Source organism: Morone saxatilis, unplaced genomic scaffold, assembly GCF_004916995.1.
Source record: "Morone saxatilis isolate NCDOM2014 unplaced genomic scaffold, NCSU_SB_2.0 Contig9, whole genome shotgun sequence".
NCBI classification, from domain to species: Eukaryota; Metazoa; Chordata; class Actinopteri; family Moronidae; genus Morone; species Morone saxatilis.
In genome coordinates this window covers 9,666,599-9,686,162 of record NW_023340268.1, presented here as the reverse complement: position 1 = coordinate 9,686,162, position 19,564 = coordinate 9,666,599, and the positions used below count along the sequence as shown (strand labels likewise).

The 19,564-nt window shown below is 39.5% G+C and overlaps 1 protein-coding gene across 1 annotated transcript in view; it reads right to left on the bottom strand.

Annotated features, from left to right (window-relative positions):
* Positions 1-19,564, bottom strand: part of LOC118343277 (CUB and sushi domain-containing protein 3-like) — a 323,719-nt gene that overhangs the window by 302,985 nt on the left and 1,170 nt on the right.

Sequence of the window (19,564 nt, the reverse complement as noted above, 5' to 3'; positions counted from 1 at the left end):
GGAACAACCCACAAGAGCTGCAGTTTTGGAGATGCTCTGACCCAGTCGTCTAGCCATCACAATTTGGCCCTTGTCAGAGCCGCTCAAATCCTCCCGCTGCGCATTTTTCCTGCTTCTAACACATCAACTTTCACATTGAATTCTTTAGTTGTAGTTTCTTGGTTGTGAGCATAGCTGCTTTTTACTGATTCATAGCACTGTAATAAACATTTTTGAACTGAATATTTTTAGCTTGTGCACTACTGGTTTGACAAAAGATGACATTTGACGGTGTGACTTTGGGCTTAATGACATTTTAACATTTTAAAGGGATTTCTCACTATTTTGTAACATTTTGTAGACCAAACAATTAAACAATGAATCCATAAAATAAGGGTTTGGATAATTATATTATATTCTAATGTAACATAAGATGAAATGAGTTATACATGGAGTACATTAGGGGTGAAAAGCAGGTTCCTATTTATAGAAAATAGTGTTTTTTTGTGTGTGGTTTTAAACACTGTATTTAAAACAAACTCCTGGCTATCTGTTAAACCTGCCACATGTAAGCATCCTGAATCCTACAGCTTCTCTCTTGTCTACACTCCTTAAAAACATTTCTACATCTCAAATATAAAAACAGATCTGTGGAAAACTCCAACTTTGCATTGCAATGGATGTTGCATCCTTGGGGGAAATAAGAACAAACATTTTTAATTTGTTTAACATAGAATAGGCTGCAGTCTAAGTGTTTTTATGCTCCTGGTAGTGCGGCAGGTTCCACCTGTCATTAATGACTGTGTGCTTTGTACACAGTAGCTTATTTTTGTTTTGGAACCATTTTAATTCAGCAGTTTTCGCAACTCTCTTGTGACAATACACAGTCCGCTTGCATAATGAGTGTTTTTGGCTTTTCATTTACTTCACCTTGTTACCGTGCAAAGTGTGTGTGTGCATATGAGTGTGTGAGCTCAGGTAAAGGAACAATTAAACAGCTGTAAGCCTGGAAGAAAAGAAAAAAAAAAGCACAAGAACTGTTCTGGGCGAGAAATCACAGGCACAGACAGACAGACACACACAGGCACACACACTCACGACAGAATGGGAAGTAATGGAGTGAGGAGAGAACGCTGCTGTCTGACATGAAAATCAACACAGCGTGACATGACCATTATACACACACACATACACACATGCACACAGATCAATAGCCAACTGCTTAGACTCCAAGCAAATTATTTGGGGGAAAAAACAAACAAACACGGACATATACAGCATAAGCATACACACATTGATGAAGTCCGATGACTAGGCATTCCCCTTTGATTCACAACAGAACAGAAATGTGCATGGAGTTTGTGTACAGCTTCTATAGCGGAGACAAACAACACAGTGACACCGTGACACTAGTGATCATTCTCAGTTCCTTGAATCATCAGTGTAAGCCCAAGACACACAACAGCAACCTGTGAAGGATGGGTCTCTTGTTTTGCAGGGAAATTTCTACTTGACCTTTTAAGGTAAGGTTTAAGAATCTTTCTGAGGTAGAGTCAGTGACATCGACAAACGTGACATTACATGCATGCATACAAAGACACAGAACGAGACACAAGCACAAGGTTAGCAGTTCTGCTCTAGGTGACCAAAACAACGCAATGACATTTAGCCCGGGTAGAGACAGCAACCCTTCCTGTCTCCGGCTCTATGTATGTTCATACTTGTTTCCCTCTGTTGTTGATGTGTCTCTCTCTTCTTTTACTATCTGTCCCTGCAGCACTGCAACACCACTTTGTGTGTGCCCCTTTTAAAATCTCCCAGAAGCAATAACTGTGGGATATTTTTGTTACGATTTGATGTTTCGTTGAATTCTGAACACACTTGTACACAGCAGCTGTAACCAATTGAATAGTTATTAGATAGCTATGATGGGAATACTCACTAGGCTTCATTATGATAGAGGTAGAGTTCATTTTCTCAGTCAGTCATTTTACTATTCTTGTGACTCGCTCACTGAGGACACTCTGGTTAGCTACATGAACAAACAAGAAGACAGATAGCACTTTCCATATGAATAGTAACTGTGCTCTTCTCTTCTCTCTTATTTTAGCACCTCTGTTCATCATTAAATGGAGTATATAATGCGTTTATACCGAAGCAATTTACCTTGTCCCTCTCATTCACCCACACACCCGTGCACACCCATGGTGGCAGGGCAATTGGGGCTCTGTGTCAATTGCTCAAGGACGTTTCAAAATGAAGAGCTGGAGATGGAATGGACAACCCATTCTACCTCCTGAGCCACAGGCACATTTCTGTGAGTAACAGCATTGCACTCGGCCAGTTAATTGCTGAAATGGGGAAAGAGAGCATCATCTAGTTCAGGAATAGTTCAACATTTTGGGAAATATGCTTGCTTTCTTGCTGAGAAGACATCACTCACTGGTGTCTGTGTGCTGCATTTGAAGCTACAGTCAGCAGCTGATTCCTTAGCCTGGCATAAAGACTGGTGACTGACCTTGAAGCACCTATACCTTTAAAGCTCACAAAGTAACACATTATATCTTGTTTTTTTTTATTCTGTAGACAAAGCTTCAAAAATTACCATTTGTAGTTTAACAGTGAACAATGTGCAGGACACAGTGACTTCCTGGAGTACTGTCATCACTGTGGGACTATTATTAGCAACATTTCACAGTCTATAAACCGTCATTATAAAGTGGTAAATAATATGGCCAACATGATGGCTTGTTTACAACTTGTCTGATGATGTGACCACTCAATTCTTGTCCCACGATTGTAGCGATGACACATGTCCCCACATCTCAAAAATGACTTCAGTGACTACAACGTTATCATAACCATCATAACAAATTCAGACTAAAGTTGCAAAAATAAGAGATAAGTTCTAATAAACTGGGATTATCTTGTAAGGAAAGCACTACATTTAGAAATCTCTAGAATTTGTTTAACCTGAAGCCTAAAACTTTTCCAGCACCAAGGTTTTACATGTTGCAATTTGCTGCAGGTAATTTGTGTGGTTTGTATTTTTTCTCTGTCTTCTTCACTGTTTTCTTCTTCATATTTACCTACTTTAACGTTCCTCCCCACCGTTACTGTCTTTTGGTCTCCCGACTCTCCTTCTCTCTCTGTGTCAGCTATAGTAGGCCAGTTAACAGTAATTATGAGGTTTCTCGTTAATTAGCGAAGAGCACCCAGCTGTTTCAGCCCCACAAGACAAAAGGCCTTCAGCACACACACACATACACACGCGCACACACAGACACGTGCACATGCACACACCTGGAGAGTCTTGGTAAAATGTCAGGGCTGTTCAGATCGTAATTACAGGGAGATTTGCTGCCTCTCTCACAAAGCCGAGATAAACCACCTGACTGACACACACAAACAAATACACATACTCACAAACACACACAGCATGTGCACACTCACAAGTAGCCACTCACACCGAAGCACACACTCAACTTTTACAGAAAATCAATACTAAACCCTGTCTTTGGCACACACACACCATATTAGAGGTGACGTGGTAACAAGTAGAACCACTCAGTTTATTTTTTAGTCATAAATAACATCAGTTAATTGTTTCATTCATGTTATCTGTAAAAAGCCAGAAACATAAATACTTTTATAATAACAAATTGAAAAAAAAATAAAATAAATACTAATTAAGACTTAAAATTGGTGTCAGAAATATGCTTTCTGCTTTCATGATATACATTCCAGCCAATACATATTCCTGTATTTGGGAGGTTGCTTTCACGCTCATTTCCCTTATCAGTTCATTCTTCACGCTAACATTAAGCATTAATTAAGAGTTATTTCCACTAGCCTGTTGTGTTTTGGATGAACACAATTACAGTTTTGTTTATGGTTTAGATAACAGCGTCTGCTAAACAAAAGAAACTGGGATATATGTGTCCACAGTTACACCTACTTAACTCTCTTTAGATCCCCCCGTTCTCAGCAGTTATCACTAAATCATTGTGTCTTTTACCAAATGCTTAGATGCTTCTGGGAGTGCAACAGCTGCATGTCGTCTCCAACAGCTTTCCAAAATGTACACAGCAGCGTCTGATTGATGGAACTTTGCAATTACAGAGGGCATACAGATTTAACGAGCATGATGTGGTAAAAAAATAAAAAAATTAAAAATCCACCCACAGTACACAATAATCGGAAAAAACAGATTTATTATGGAAGAGTACTGCGTTAATCACAGTATTGGCACCAGTTGTATTATTGAATGAAATAAATATAATTAATATTAATTAATATTACTCAGTAACATGCTACAAACAGATAAATTCAATATTGACTCCCATTGACAGTTTAGAATCAAATTGCAAAAAAAAACAAAAAACTAGGACAATGCCCAAAAATTTAGCCATATCACTTTAGTAGGAGGTCTGTGTTTGTGTGTGTGTGTGTGTGTGTGTGTGTAAGGGGGGGTGGATGCACATGTGTGTTGGTGTTCCGGGCAGACTGTCTGCCGCTTTCTACGTGTGTATCAGTGTCTGAGTGTGTCTGTCTATCTGTGTGTGTTAAATGTGATCTTGGCAGGTTCCCGAAAGCCTGCTGAGCTGTGAAAAGGAGGTGCGATTATAATTTCAGCATCCCACTGTTTCTGCCACAGTTACATCTGTACTTAGTACCTGCTACACCTATTTCCCCCAGTGCTCTTAGTCATAACTCTTCCCTCCAAGGGGACAGACAGCAACATCAGGCGTCAATTTACTTCCATCTAGACCAAATTAAAGTAGGGACGACTACAGTAATCAGCAATCACACAAGCAGCACTACTCGTTCACTCAAATTGCCCTCTCATCTTAGTTCTACATTTGCTTCTAGTCTTAATTGCTATCATCATTATTATTGGTTGTAAAAGTAGCATTTCTACAATGTGGGTTCTCCTCCTTGGATGCAGGGTTTTTCACTGCAGAAGGTTATTAGAGGTTTTTCAACACGTGCTCATACCGAAACAACTGAATTGGTAAATTGCCAAAACGACATAAATTGCCTTTGGAGAGTACCAGCGACAGGCATACTGAGACTTTGTCATACCGGATCTTCCTTGACACATGGTTAACATTGTGAAATGGTAGCAGTTTGGTTAGGTTTAGGCAACAAAACCGCTTGGTTAGGTTTAGGAAACGATCATGGTTAAAACAAGTACTTGAGTTAAATATGTTACATAAGTTAACTTGAATACGTAAATAAAAATAAGTCATCGTTGACTTATTGTTTCACACCGAACACAAACTCTGGTCTTCTTTGCAAAAGTCCTGTTTTCTACACATTCATCCACCCCAATGTTGGAACAACGGGGAACTTTAAATATAAAGTCTGGTGTATATTCATTTGGTGTTATTTAACTGGACTTTGATTGTGACGGGTCTCTTCCTGTCACTTCATCCGGTGACTTTCTGTGACCCTAATCTGATACGATTTGATGACGCCAGATGACCAGGTAACAAAACCTGTGGGTCATCCTCTCTCCTCTTTTCTCTTCTTCACTATCCCGCCCACGCTGACACACCACGTGACTAACTCCAAGACTTCACAGGAGCGACACAAAGCATTAGCATCAAGTTGCTAACTGCTAACTCTGTAAGGACAATAGGAGCGAAACGCCTTTCCTCATCCAACCTGCACCAGCGGACACCATACAGCAAAGACTTGTGGGACACCGGCAGACAACGTTTCTCAGCCTGGCTCCCAGGATTGCCAGCTGTTGTCACAGCACACCGGCAACTCTTCTTCCCCCTCCTTTCACGCACGGTTGGAAATATACTGGCATAGACAGATTCACATGACTTAACAGGGTTAACTGCTATGCACAGGACCGTTTAACTTCTATTAATGTTAATGTACTGATGTGTTTTTCATAATGGTTATGATGTTGTGATGTTGATATGATTAACGTATGTCACGGCTGTAACTCTAGTCTCTGAGACGCCGCTAAGGTCATGTTAGTATAATGCTTTGCTTCACTCAGACGCTGTCTTTGCATGCAACACACACACGCACACCTAAATTCTGCCCAAACTTCAGCACACACTCTTTAGTTTAGCTCTTTTTCAGTTAGATTTGATATTCATGTGTTTTCATCTGTTTTGCTTGTATTATCTCTTTAATAGATGCTTGTGTTAATACATTCCGGCCTATTTAATTTCGCACAAGAGTGGGTTATACCAGCCTCTTCTATGCAAAATTCCAAATCCTTCCACTTAAGCTATTAATAGTGTTTTTGGTGATAGTTTCTAAATTAATAGTTTAGGATAATTTATGAGACTGAATCAATCAACTATTGGCTATTGTTTCCCTTCTTAAAGGGTGGTGCCCTCAGGGAACTTTAATGTTATTGTTTATTATTTTTTGATAATCAATTTTGATTTGAAAATTAATTGATTGCACCAACAGTTTGGTGCCTCCTTAAACTACTGCAACAAATGGTGCTCCTGTGTTTATCAAAGCACCCACACCAACCTCTTCTTCTTCTTCTTCTACATGGACTTTGTCGCTCTTTATACTAAGTTACTTGACTTTCTCTTTTCTGACAGAATTACAACAGCTACTAGAGGTTGCCGTCTAACATTAAACATAAATCTGAATTGCAACAAACTGCTTCCACACACTACTTATACAGGCATTTTTCTGGTGAGGAAGGGTTGGGTTTTCATGTGGAGTTTTTGTTTTCCAAATGTTCCAAACAATAGGACCAATTAAACATGATGTCTATCAAAATGAAAAATGTAAGAGCAAGCAAGCTAGTTATGGTTTGAGGAAGGGGGATAAGTCTATGGAGAGAATGAGGTTCATTAAAAAGGCGAATCTTGACCATGTTCTTTCATTTAGACTAAAAGTAAAAAAGCATGATTGACTTTTAATGATGACCATTGGAAACTACATGTAATGACACTGCCTCTATATAAAAAAAACATTATGAAAGCAGATATTCTCACCAAGCCACAATAAAATCCTCGACAGTAGAAACTGTCATATTTCATGCATCAGTAGAAAACATTTATAAGCCAGCAGAACCCACTTGACAACTGCAGTATGTTCAAACACGGCAACAAATGGCAGAGTGGACGGATGGATGGACACACGTACATGTGCCACGTCCACCGAGACTGCGTTTGTCAATCACAAGCCTAAACGAGTTTTGGTTCATAAGCCATTAAATTAAATCCCTTGCCTTCCTGTGTTGTGTAAACTACCTAGCATGAAGAGGAAAATGTCATGTTTGCCAACTGATTCTCAGAAGTCTGCAGTTCAAGCAGATAGTCCACAGCTCATGCTCAGTTGACACTATACCATGGTGCATTAAGTTGAGTGGCTGCACATCAGCAGCAATAAAACATTCTGAATAGCAAAAAACACCTTCAGTGTAAAACTGAATGTGACAGCTCATCCTCAATACTGCAAGGCCTGCAAGACAATCACAGACAGCGCTTCATAATGCCGCTTCCAAAGCCGAGTTCAAATGCTGTTCGAGTACTTCACATTAAGTTACATTATTCCATCATCAGCACTGTCGACATTGTTGTCACTCAATTTTCTCACTCAACTTTGTGTTGGACCCTTAAGCAGACCGAGTGCTTGCTAACATGGGTGCTTGAACTTATTTGGTGCTCAATTTTCTCTACACGCCTCACTCATTTTTAATCATTTCTGTTTATTTCCTTTTTAATTGCCTTGATGAAAGTTGAAACTTCCAAGTGTGGTTTCTATATGATTTTTCCTTAATTATAACCCAGTTTCCCATGTGGTTTGTCCCATCTATTTACCCGTTCAGTTTCATTTTTATAGTCTATAGAAAAGCTCTTTGCCAATAGCTGATGCATCCCTCCCTGAAGTTTAGCATCAAAAGTGGTGAAGCAATCACACTGATCTTGTAAGTCTCCTAAATCTCCTCTGATGAAGGTTAAAAGCAAGAATAAACAGCTGTGTAAATACAGGGAGAAAGGATAAACACAACCTGATGCAGAGTTGACTGGTTTCTATTAGACAGCTCAGCTACATTTTATTGTTACCTCAACCGAATCACGTTATGCCTAGCATCCATCCATAGCCTTACTTATTTTGATTTATTTATTGTTTATTTTTGTGTTTGTGTCACCTATTCTGTATTTGTATTTATTTCCATACCCCCATTTAAATGCAATGCAATGTTCTTTTTATGTTACCATGCAAAAACAAAAACACTGTAGGTTTCTCCTTATGAATTTAAGACTTAAATTATTGTTATTTATGTTGTCTCTTGTGCTCTGTTCCCTAAATATGCTGCATGCACAAAAGGTATAGGACAGAGGTGAAGTTGCAACTCTGTTAATGATAATGGTCTTTTGGTCAAACTTTGCTAACAAGCACAAGTAATTGGTTTGCTGGACTGTGCAAAAGCGATATTAAAAAGTCTGGTACTAATCTATACCTCACACTTCCTAGAATTGAACCTAATGGATCTATTAGCCTTTATCATTTTGCACTTTGCTTCCAGTAAAGTTATTATGAAAGTAATTTTACATGACATTTAATTGTTTTTTGATGAGAGATAGCATAGAGCAAGACAAGTATGATGCAATATCTGCCCAACAGTTGTTCGCAAATACAGATTTTAAATTAAATTCTTCTTTTAAATCTTGTTCTAACATGTTTAAATATAGCCATACATATACATAAATGACAGAAGCAGTAACAAACAGATGACTCTGGTTTGACCTGTAGTACTTGGTGAGATGCGTCGTTCTCCCCGAATACATTAATTACAGTTAGTGTCTTACATACATTTGAAGGACGGAAGAACAAATGTAAGGCTGTAATCCATATAATCCATAATCCTTCACAATCCATAATTAAAAACACAAAATAAAATGCTGAACTAGGTTAATGGCTTAACCAGAGGAACATGAGTGCTTAAATGTATAGAGTTGTTTAAGTTAAATACTGCATGCATATGCAAAGGGCATCAAATTAATATTTAAACCTTGGTGGCAAGGGTTTTCTAAATGTTTCCAGCCTGTTTAATTTACAGCCAAAGTGGCTTTCAGATCAGAACAAACTGGTCAGAGAGATGCTGGCTTGTTTCCAGTCCGCGGGCAAAATTTACTCACATTTGACTTTTCGCTAATGTTGCGTTCAAATACTCGATGTCAGTGGGCATGCATAACAAACAGCCCATATAACCTAGGCTCATCAATAATAAGAAAATGCCCGAGGAAATATCATTAGATCATAAAAGAAGGTCTCAAAGTCCATCAACCTCTGTAGTTTTTTTCCTGATGTCATAAGCTGTTTTTCCATCTCTCTTCACTTAAAATGAAAAAATAATAAACTGAACTGCACAAACTTTATACATCAGATATCTGAGGAGAAATACTTTGTGGACCACAGCTTTGATGACTTTTGTGTAGTAAAAAATCTTTTCGTTTAAACTGAATCTGATCATTTGTGTGGAGAGGAGAGGAATGTCTTTTCAATGCAGCAACCTTCATGACATATATGGACTCCAGTGTTCCTTATGGTTGAATGGATTTTTAATTCTGTTGATTTCTGTTCTGTAAAGGCACAATTCTGATCCAGTGACTCAAATCCTTTTATCTTTCCATCCCTTTTATCCTTTTATCGTTCCGTTTCCTTTGATCTCAGAAACTCATTTCAGCTCAAGCTCTACCAGGCATTTGGACATTGACTAGTACTTAAAATAGCCTTTTGCTTCCTTTGTTTGTTGAAATATATACAGTAAGTTACCTCCAGAAGATTGCAGCAGCAAGGTGAAAACATGGCACATAGCAAAGGGAGAATTGAGACCATATTACATGTGGCATTTGGCTTTTCTTGATTTGTTCAAGACATTTCTACAGTATAACCGAATAATGAAAATGTTAAAATGATATGATGATCTTAAGTACAATGCTGCCTTTATTCCAACCCTATTGTGTTGCCCTTATATTTATAACATGCATCTGTAGATATGTACAAATATAAATTTTAACTGTAATTGGGATTGGATGTGATCTTATGGCATCAATCAAAATGACTTTTCCTAAAATACTTTTTAGGAAACTTGGAGGGAGAAGGACAGTGTCTCAACCAAAAATATGGTTATGGTTTTCTATTAGCAACAAAATGGAGATTAAATTGTTTGCCATGTCTTCCAAGCCAAAGAGGCACTTAGCTACTGTGGTCCTTTTTTGTAAAACCACGTAAAACCTAAAGGAACATTGGCACCAAATGCAGCAGAAACAAAGTGTATCACAGGAAGCTTGCCAAAGAAGTAAGTAGCTTAATGATTATCTATATCTTTTGCTGTGCCTGTGGCATTCACATGAAGTTGCCTTTTCAGAAAACAAAACCAAACAAATGAGACTAGGACATTTGTTGCAGGTGACTTAATCAACTAAAAACGCCTAATATATCAAAGTGCAACACTGTAAGTGGAATAAAAGATGTGAAAAGCATGACAAAAGCAAACAATAGCTCAAAAGGAGGCTTGCATTGCAGTTGAAGTCACAAAGTAGTGCATTCAACATGACATCAGGTATGTGGGCAAAAAAAGGCAAGAATGTTACCAAGAATAATACAGCTGTAGGCTGAATATATACGCCCAGAAACGTTTGCTTCAGTACAGCTAGGATGCTTCGACAATGCATCAGTAAATATTCCATATAGATTCCATATTCAACCCAGATGTGAATCCCAGGTGAAGCACTACCTAACAATTACATCATCAATGAATCAAATGAAATATTTACACAACACAAACCTCTGACATATCAATTACATTCAAAATCAATCAATCAAACAGCAACAGGGTGCAATCATGATGGACTGACCTGAGTTATATCCAGCTTTTGTTGTATCAGTCCCTTCTGATTTGACTGGAAATCTAAGATGGACAATAAAACAGGCAACAAATATCTTCCAGAGAGACAAACATATTTCGCAAGGGGAGATGACAGAATGGGAGTATGCGTGTTGTGGTGTCAAGTTTGGTTGTGGCCATGTGGTTAAGCATCTGCTCTCTGTCTGACCCAGTGACCCCGAGCGAGAGAGGTAGGGGTAGACCGTGTGAGAGAGAGAGCGGGGTAGGGTCGAGGTGTGGGAGAAACAGACGGCCAGTGTCAAAGATCAAAACGTTTACTGTTGTCCACTGCATCACCCTGCTGAGCTTTTGTCTGCGAGCTGAACACAGGCTGCATGCCGTCACCTCTGGGATGCACTCTGTGCATGCAAACTTGATTTTCCTGCTCCATATAAAATGTTAAGTTTTACTTAAAAATACACAATTTATTGTTATATTATTATTACATCATTACATTACATTATTACAAGTTATTTCACATCCTTTTTGCTGACACTTGCTCCTTTTGTGCTCACATTTCGAAGTTTAATCTGTCTGTTTGGGCTTTGTGTGTGTCCATATGCAAAGGAGAAATTGGTTCGCCTCTGCCTCTAGTTACTTTTATAGTGTGTGTGTGTGTGTGTATATGGTATATATACACACACAATAGCTGTGACTATAGCTGTCTTGGTTGCCATCCCTGCCTGCCCTGCAGAGGTGTCCTCCTTTCTGGGGCATGCTGGTGGCCACCCAAGCATGAAAGCTTTTGAAAACAGCAATTTTAGTGAAGACTTGCGCTAAATACTGGTATAAAAATAGGACTTTTGGACTCTCTGTGCAATCGTTTGGCTGCACAGTCTCTTCGGAGTAATTTTATTGCCAACTATAAAGGTTCGCCTTCACTTTTACTCGTTTTGTAGAAAGCTGCCTCAGAATGAATCAGTGAGTGTTGTGTAGGGATACATAGTTCACCAATGTTATGACTGACATGAAAGTAAGTGGATAATGGGAAAACTGAGGAGAGGAGAGGAGAGATGTTAGGTAAGCAGGTGACAGCAGTAGCCTCCAGCTGTGAACTGAGTGCACCCAGAAACAGCCTGACAGGGCCTGCTGGGGAAATGAGTCTTCTCTGGGAATGAAGCAGACAAGCACACACATGCACGTGTACACTGTGCACAAAAAGACACACACATACATAGACAGAATGAACAACGGTACAAAGGGGCTCCCAAGGCGCAAGACTCAAACAGGAAATACATCATCACTCAGGAAGGAAATGCATCACCTGCAGAGCTCTGAGGCTCCTAGCCAATAAGACTGCAGGAGATATTGAACCTGCATATGCAAACACAACTGAGTGATTATAGTTGTGATAATAATCCAAATACTTCCTTTCTTGCAAGGATTTAGACAATGATGAAATCTCGTAATAAAAGAAAAGAAAAAAAAATATTTACCGGGGACAGTGGAATTAATTTAATAGCACAAAAAGACAACAGACTGTCCTCACGAGTATAACGGCACAAGGTAATGAGCTAGTGGGACTGCATGTGTGTTTAGATAGCGAGGTACATGCCATGTCTGCTGACAGTTTTGTGTTTGGGGCACATGGGCATACCTGTCATCACACACCAGGTCTAAACACACACAAAATACCCGCTGTTGCTCTTGTGTTTTTCTCTTCTTCCCAATACCCGTGTGCCAGAATTTCTTTTCTTTTTTTATATATTGTGAAAAACTAAATGTTTAGCTTTTTGTCTGATTATCAAAGGCCTCTAATTAATAATTAATTAAGCCAGTTATAGAACTTCATACAATTTCAAAAATACATACTTTACTACATACTAACTACATACTTTAATCCATAATTGACAGTTGTTGAAAAGTTGGAGTTCAGCAGCAAAGAATGTACTTGGGTTCACAGAGGGTTTATTTGTCTAGCACACTGACTAATCAAATTACCTTCATGCGTGTGTGCGCCTCTGTCTTGTGTATCTGTGTGTTGTGCAGTTTCCTGTGTCTTTAGAGACCTGACGTTTACCACTAGATAAATATTCAAATAATTGGTCTTTTTCCACAAACATAAGCACAATTACTGGAACGATTGAATAATGAATAAAATAACTACTGTAGCTGTTTAGTAATAAGTCCCTTAAGACTCTATATTAATGTATAGCTAAATAATGAACCTCTCACTTGACTCAGATGTTTTCTTACACCTATACTGACACAAATCGTGTAACATTCCTGTTAAAAGTGGCTGCATGTTTTTTTAGGATTCTTACAGGATACACTTGCATATTAGTAATGAGGGACAAAGAAAATCCTCAAAGTACATTAAATCCAATGTTTTTGTGATATTACAAGACAGTGGTTTAAGGTATTTTATTTGCCTCTGAAAAAAATATTTTTTGCACATCTCTTTTTTTTTGTGTCTAAAATATGGTGCATTGCTAAGTGATGCACTAAGCACGCAGCTGAAATGATTTTAATGTTCGCATGGTCACCATGGCAACAATCTCATTCCAATAATCTGATATCCATTAAAGACCTCCGGATTCAAATAACATACAACAAGCAGAGCAAGGAACTAGAGTATCCAAAGTAGAAGCTGTAAACTTACAACAGATAAAGAAACTGAGGGGCTTGTTGAATTGTTTGATGATGGATTTAAAATAAAAGTTGAGTTAATGAGGAGTTAAATTACAAGGACAAATTACAAATCACAATTTAAACATTTTCAATGGGGAAAGCACATCATTAGTACTGTCATTAATCAACGCTTTATATCATTTTCATGAGTAAAGATTATCACACTTCGGTTCATCATTTGGACATTATTACCTACAACAATGTTCATACATCTGTAGCTCGACATGCAATACATCCATATACTACAGTTATCAGTAGCCGACTTGAGGTGCAGGTACAATAAAAAATGTAATGTTTAATATGTTACAAATGTTTTTCTAGTAGGGCTGGACTCTGGCTGTTTTAAATATGAGAGTTAAATATAAGAGTTTGGGTTAGGTATTTGCAGTCTCTACTGTGACATTTATGGTGTTCAACCCTTAAAAAGGTGTTTTAAGTCATATGTAAAATTAGGTATAACCCTCTATGAAGATAATGTAACGCTATACACAAATCATTTCTACCCAATAAAATAACTTGTTGCAACCCTTAAACTGTAAATTAAACTGCCATTTTTGGGCTTTAGAATGGACAAAACACGATAAATGCTGTTTGCTTTATCTGACCATTCTTTTCTTTCACTAACAAGAGTAGCCTGGAAGGTAGTTCAGAAACTGGCAGACAAATTACTAAAATAGGTACGAATCAAAGGCGAAGGGACAGGACTGACACCAAATGTATTCAAAGTAGCTCAACTTAATCTTTGGTTGGCATGACATCAACATGATTTGGTCTGCGGAGCTTTTATGACGAAAACAGCCTGCTTTCTTGACGATAATGAACAACCTTTTCTATGTCATTATATTCTATGCATTCCAATTAGACACCCTTCTGTTCCTCGTATTTTCTGCATTATTTCTGTCATTTCAGTTATGTTCTGCTGTGTCTGTGTGGAATTTCATGTCAGCTACTGTATGTATTTTCCCTACACAGCACACAGTCATTAAGGGCATCAGTATCTTCCTCAAGGACAGTCTGACAGGGACAGACTCTGGCTGTCACCAGGGATCGAACCTTTGACCGACAGTGCTGTTTATGTGTCCATCCATCTATGTAGGAGGTTTCCTATATATACCATTTCCCTTTAAACTCCAAGCTTCCATCTTAGATGAAATACCGCCTCCTATACTGGCCATGTTGCCTGTTTCTTTACATAGATTAGAACACTGCATGCACACACACACACGCACCCCAACAGGGAGCACCAGCTGGATATGAGACTGTCTGTCTTTGTTAATTTCTCATCTGCCTTTCTTGTAACGCATCAGAGAGAGTCTGCATGTGTGCGAGTCTGTCTCCTGTCCTTGTGCATGTGTGTATGTGCAGTTGCAAGTTTGTGTGTGTTTGCGGTCACACCCTTAGGGTAACACATGCTATCTTGGTGTGCCCGAAATATTTGTGTGTATTTTTTTAATTTGTGTGTGTGAGTGTGTGTGCGCTTTGCCTACTCAACATGTTCACGTCCATGTGCTAGTTCTAATCATCCCTTTGAAATAATGAAGATGGCCCTATGGAAGACTGAAGCAGATTTGGTGTGTGCGTATTTCATGTGCATTTGTGTGTGTGTGTGTGTGTGTGTGTGTGTGTGCATAAGAGAGAGACATGCAAAAAGCGTGCGTCAGAAACCTCATATCCCCCGAAAGTCACCTTCTCAGTAATTGAGAAACACGGTTGATTTTCCCAACTTGATGGGCCTTTAATCAGAACCTGATTGTGATTTAAGTCTTGCTTTTGATGTGTGTGCGCGTTTGTATGTGCATTTAATGGAATTCTGGATGAAACACACATAAAGTAGTTTAAGTGAAATAATACATTACAGACACATTGGAAATATGCTTCCTAGAATTCTATAATTTCTTTAAGGTTAGTCCATTGCAGTGCAATCTTTGCTGATGGCTCCTGAAGGAAGCCACCATGTCTCTGCATTCAATTATGATGAATTATGATTATACTTATTACACTCATGACACCAGTCTGTAAATGCACATTTGCACTAGACCTTAGAGGAAAAGAGCAATTGTATATAAAATGCTGTTATAGCTCCACAGGGCCCTGGAACAGCTGGAACAGCTAACTGGAGAGCAGTCTCTCTTTATTCCAATTTGCATGGCAAAATTATCACTTCTTTCAATTTAACAGCCCGTTCAATATGTGCAGGCTTACGTTTCTAAAATCATAGCAGGCGAACACAAATCGGAAATACATGAGTAGATTTGGCTCTCTAGCAAATTTAAAAACACAACACTTGGATGGCAATCTGTGTTCAGGACTAAAATGTGTACCCTGTTTGTCGGCTACGCCAGAACACACACGTGAGAGATTAACAGAGCTGTACCGTGTGAGTAGCCACCTATTACAATCAACACTCACAACAAATTTGCGATGGTAAAAGGGGCTGGAGGGAGGAGAGGGGAAGAGGACAGGCAAGACTAATGGAGGATGGAAAAGAGAGAAAGAAAGGTGATGGAAGGAGGGAGGAGAAGGAGGAGAGGTGCCAGATGTGGGATGCGAGAGAGGTGGTGATTACAAATTCACTGTGGGTGAGTGTAGGTAGGAGAAGGCAGGGGGGAAGAAGAATTGGTGATTATGGGTGGAAGATGGATGGAGAGAAAAAAAGTAGGGAGCAGCTGAATATGAAGAATATGAATATACACCGCAAAGCAGACCAGTTCCCAGTACAGCTACTTGTGTAACACCAAAATACAAGGATGTTTAAGGCAAAAAGTGACACAAGGAGTACAGAAAGCCCAAATTAAATATGAAAAAGCATATAGTGAGAAGTGACTCACATCAGGGTTAGGGGCATTACATTAATAGGGGACTATTTTGCATTGGGAGAATAAGCTTTGGGGGAAAACTATTGTTGGAGGCATTACCATGTTTTGCATTCTGTTCATACTAATGTAATCCAGATATGTTGTGTGGTTACATTTATGGCACTAAAGCCACCTGGTGAATGTGAAAGTATGACCTGAAATGTGGTCTCGGTGTCAAAGACAAAGCCACACCTTAACTTCTCCTTGCGCTAGGTTACGTTGCACTACTTCTGGCACTGGTATTAGACGTAGAAAGTAAAGCAAGAGAAGGGAAGACAGGAGATGAGTTGGGTGGAAAGAGCAAGAAAAAACAAGTAATTACAAATTCCCTGTATAGAGGTTGGAAATGCAGGAGAGGATTAGGTGAATGAAAGTCAAGAGGGACAGATGGAGTTGAGGATGCAACAGTACAAAATGAACAAAACAAGTATGTTTATGCATAAAAACACACGCAGACACAAGAGCGGTGAGTGATGCAGAGATAAAAGAACAGAAAAAGATGAGAGGACAAGGGTAAGAGCCTGTTAAATTCAAAGCAAGGGATGAATGTAACTGGCGTGTGTTATGTTACACACTCATCCCCCACACGTGACTCTTTTACTCTTGCCCCATCCCTTTTTTCCCCCCTTTCTTACCTCCCCCTTTCTCTCTCTCTCTCTCTCTCTCTGTAAGTTAAAAGTATTTATGATCAAGAGGCTGACTCTGCGACAGACACATCTCCCTCCCTGAGAAACCAGCCAGAAGCCACAGGATTAAATGTGTGTTAGAGAGGCTGTGTTGCGCTAATGTTCAGTGCTCGTCCGCCTCGGTGTGTGTACACGGTGTACTCACAGTCCAGAAGCATGTCTGTGTATGTGTGTCTTTAGCGGAGGAAGACAGCCCTGTGTTTGTCAATGCGGGTACCATTTTTGTGCTTCACCAATAAAGCTTATTATTAAACTGACCTATTAATTGACAACAGAGAATGATTACCAAAACACTCCACCAGTACCACGAATACAGGTAGATGATCAGCAGTGGCATATTAATGGACACCATGAATCAAGGGTCAGAATTGTAGACCACACCAATCAATCTCTGATATCCGGTGATGGGTTGTAAAAGCTGGTTGGAGGACCATCTCAGTGTGCCTGGCGGCCTGTCCGATTTAACACTGATGACCAGCATTAAATTACTAGACGCTGCCAAAGGGATGACTGATAAATTTCAATTTAGCCATGTTGCAAGAACAAAGCACTACATTTCCATGGCTCGTCAATATAAATTAAATTAGCTATTTTTAGCCTTCTGGGTTAATTACTTGGTCACATGCCGTAGACTAGCCTTCGGTATAACCAGTTACAATTCCTCTCCCCACCGATGACCAGAAATAGATTACCCGGCTGTCTAATTGATAATTAGTGGTATGAGATGATTGATCTGTGTTGGGCCTCTGTGATTGAGTGCTGATGAAATCTAGACTGTCAGTTAAAATGTGTGATAAGGTTCATCTTAGACATGGTGTTGAAAAGAAGCATAGATTTGTTGGAAAGGTGCAGGGTGCGAGGGTTGGACGCGGCTCTCGTTTCGGTTCTGACAGGCTGAATGTAGCCCAGAATACATTGAAGGTCTGGGAGACGGTGTGTGGGTTTTTCTTCTTCTGTGCATGTGTGCATGTGTGCGATTTAGTATGTTTGGTGAGTAAATTAAGCCTCTGGAGCCACAGGACAAATCTGACAGAGACGAAAAGGAAGAGAGGAAGCTGAGAGGAGGGATGAGAGCGCGCATAAGAAGTGCTGAGCAGAGGAGAGGGGGGAGAAAAAAAAGCAGGGGCAGGGGACAGGAGAGGGGAAGAGAGGAGAGGTGGAGTTAAGCTGAGCGGAGCAGCAGAGAGGAGGAGAGGAGAGCAGATGAAACAGAGAAGAGGGGGATCAGGGGAGAGGACGAGAAGAGCAGAGGACAAGTGCAGCAATTTTTCTGCAGCTGGGAAACTTGATTTGAGGTGAATCTGTTGACATAAAGTTCAACATTATGTTATTTTTTTCTTAAATGACATTCTCACAAGGCATTCAAAAATGTACAAAAAGAGCAACACTTTTATAATAACCTGTCAGACACAGATGGGGTCCTCTTGTCCTCAGTTTATTTCACAAAGACTTTGCGGAACAAAGACTCCTCAATTAAAACCCAGTATCATGATGAAAGATGTTTCTACTTCTGGAAATGGCGCTGTATCTGTGTCAAATGTGTTAAGCGAGTTGAGAAATCCACGCTTTTTATCCACTGGCTTCAGCAGCGTGTGAATCCATTACTGCCTATTTCATTACTTTACCTTCTAGATTGGTTTTAGAACAGAATCGCAGGCCCATACAATGATTGGTTACCTGCCAATGGCCCGGTGGAGTAGACTAATTCGCCGGCCACAGCCAAAATATAACAGCATTTGGCTGTGTGGCAGGTTTTAATTTTCCAGCGTCTTTTTTAAAGCCTTGGTCCCCCAAAATGTCAGCATGGATCAAGAGGACATTTATCTACCTTTTTGTTCAGCCTGTACACACAAAAAAAGTTGTATTTGCACTTCAAATTGTATGTGTATTTCCACTGAGATTCTAGCAATCTTAATGGGAATTCGCATTTAACTAAAGCTTCAGCTAGCCTTAAGTAGACCACTTTTATACCACGAGGAGTTATATATGACGCTTTTGGGGTCTCTCGCAGGCAAGACAGCCACGATGAGGATCAGTGCCAGGATGTCTGCTCCAAGGGGTTTAAAATTAGATCTTTTGTGCCCAAGGAACTCCCACCGTTCTTGTCTTTGTTCGGCAGACACTTCACAATTCACCATCTCTCATCTGTCCATCAGAGTGAACCGTGAAGGGGCCTTACCACATAGGCAACAAAAAGACTGGAGATTCCTGTTTGGTTTTTTTGTTTTTTTTTTTCAAGAGTGGAACTACAACCCTACAGTCTGTGGCGGTCTCGATGTTCCCGGTGTCGATTTGTTTAATCACTGTGGAAATCCATAGTATTTCTGCTCCGTCAGCCTACACATGATCTCACTACACTGGAGGATCATGCAGACTTTACAATGACAATGACAAATGGCTCTCAATAGATTCCACAGCAGTTGGCTTTTTGAGGCTTCCTTTTCCTTCTTTTTTTTTTTTTTTTTTCAAACCCAGCCTTCACTTTTAACCTCACAAAAGTTTTGTGAGAAAATCAGCCTGGCTTG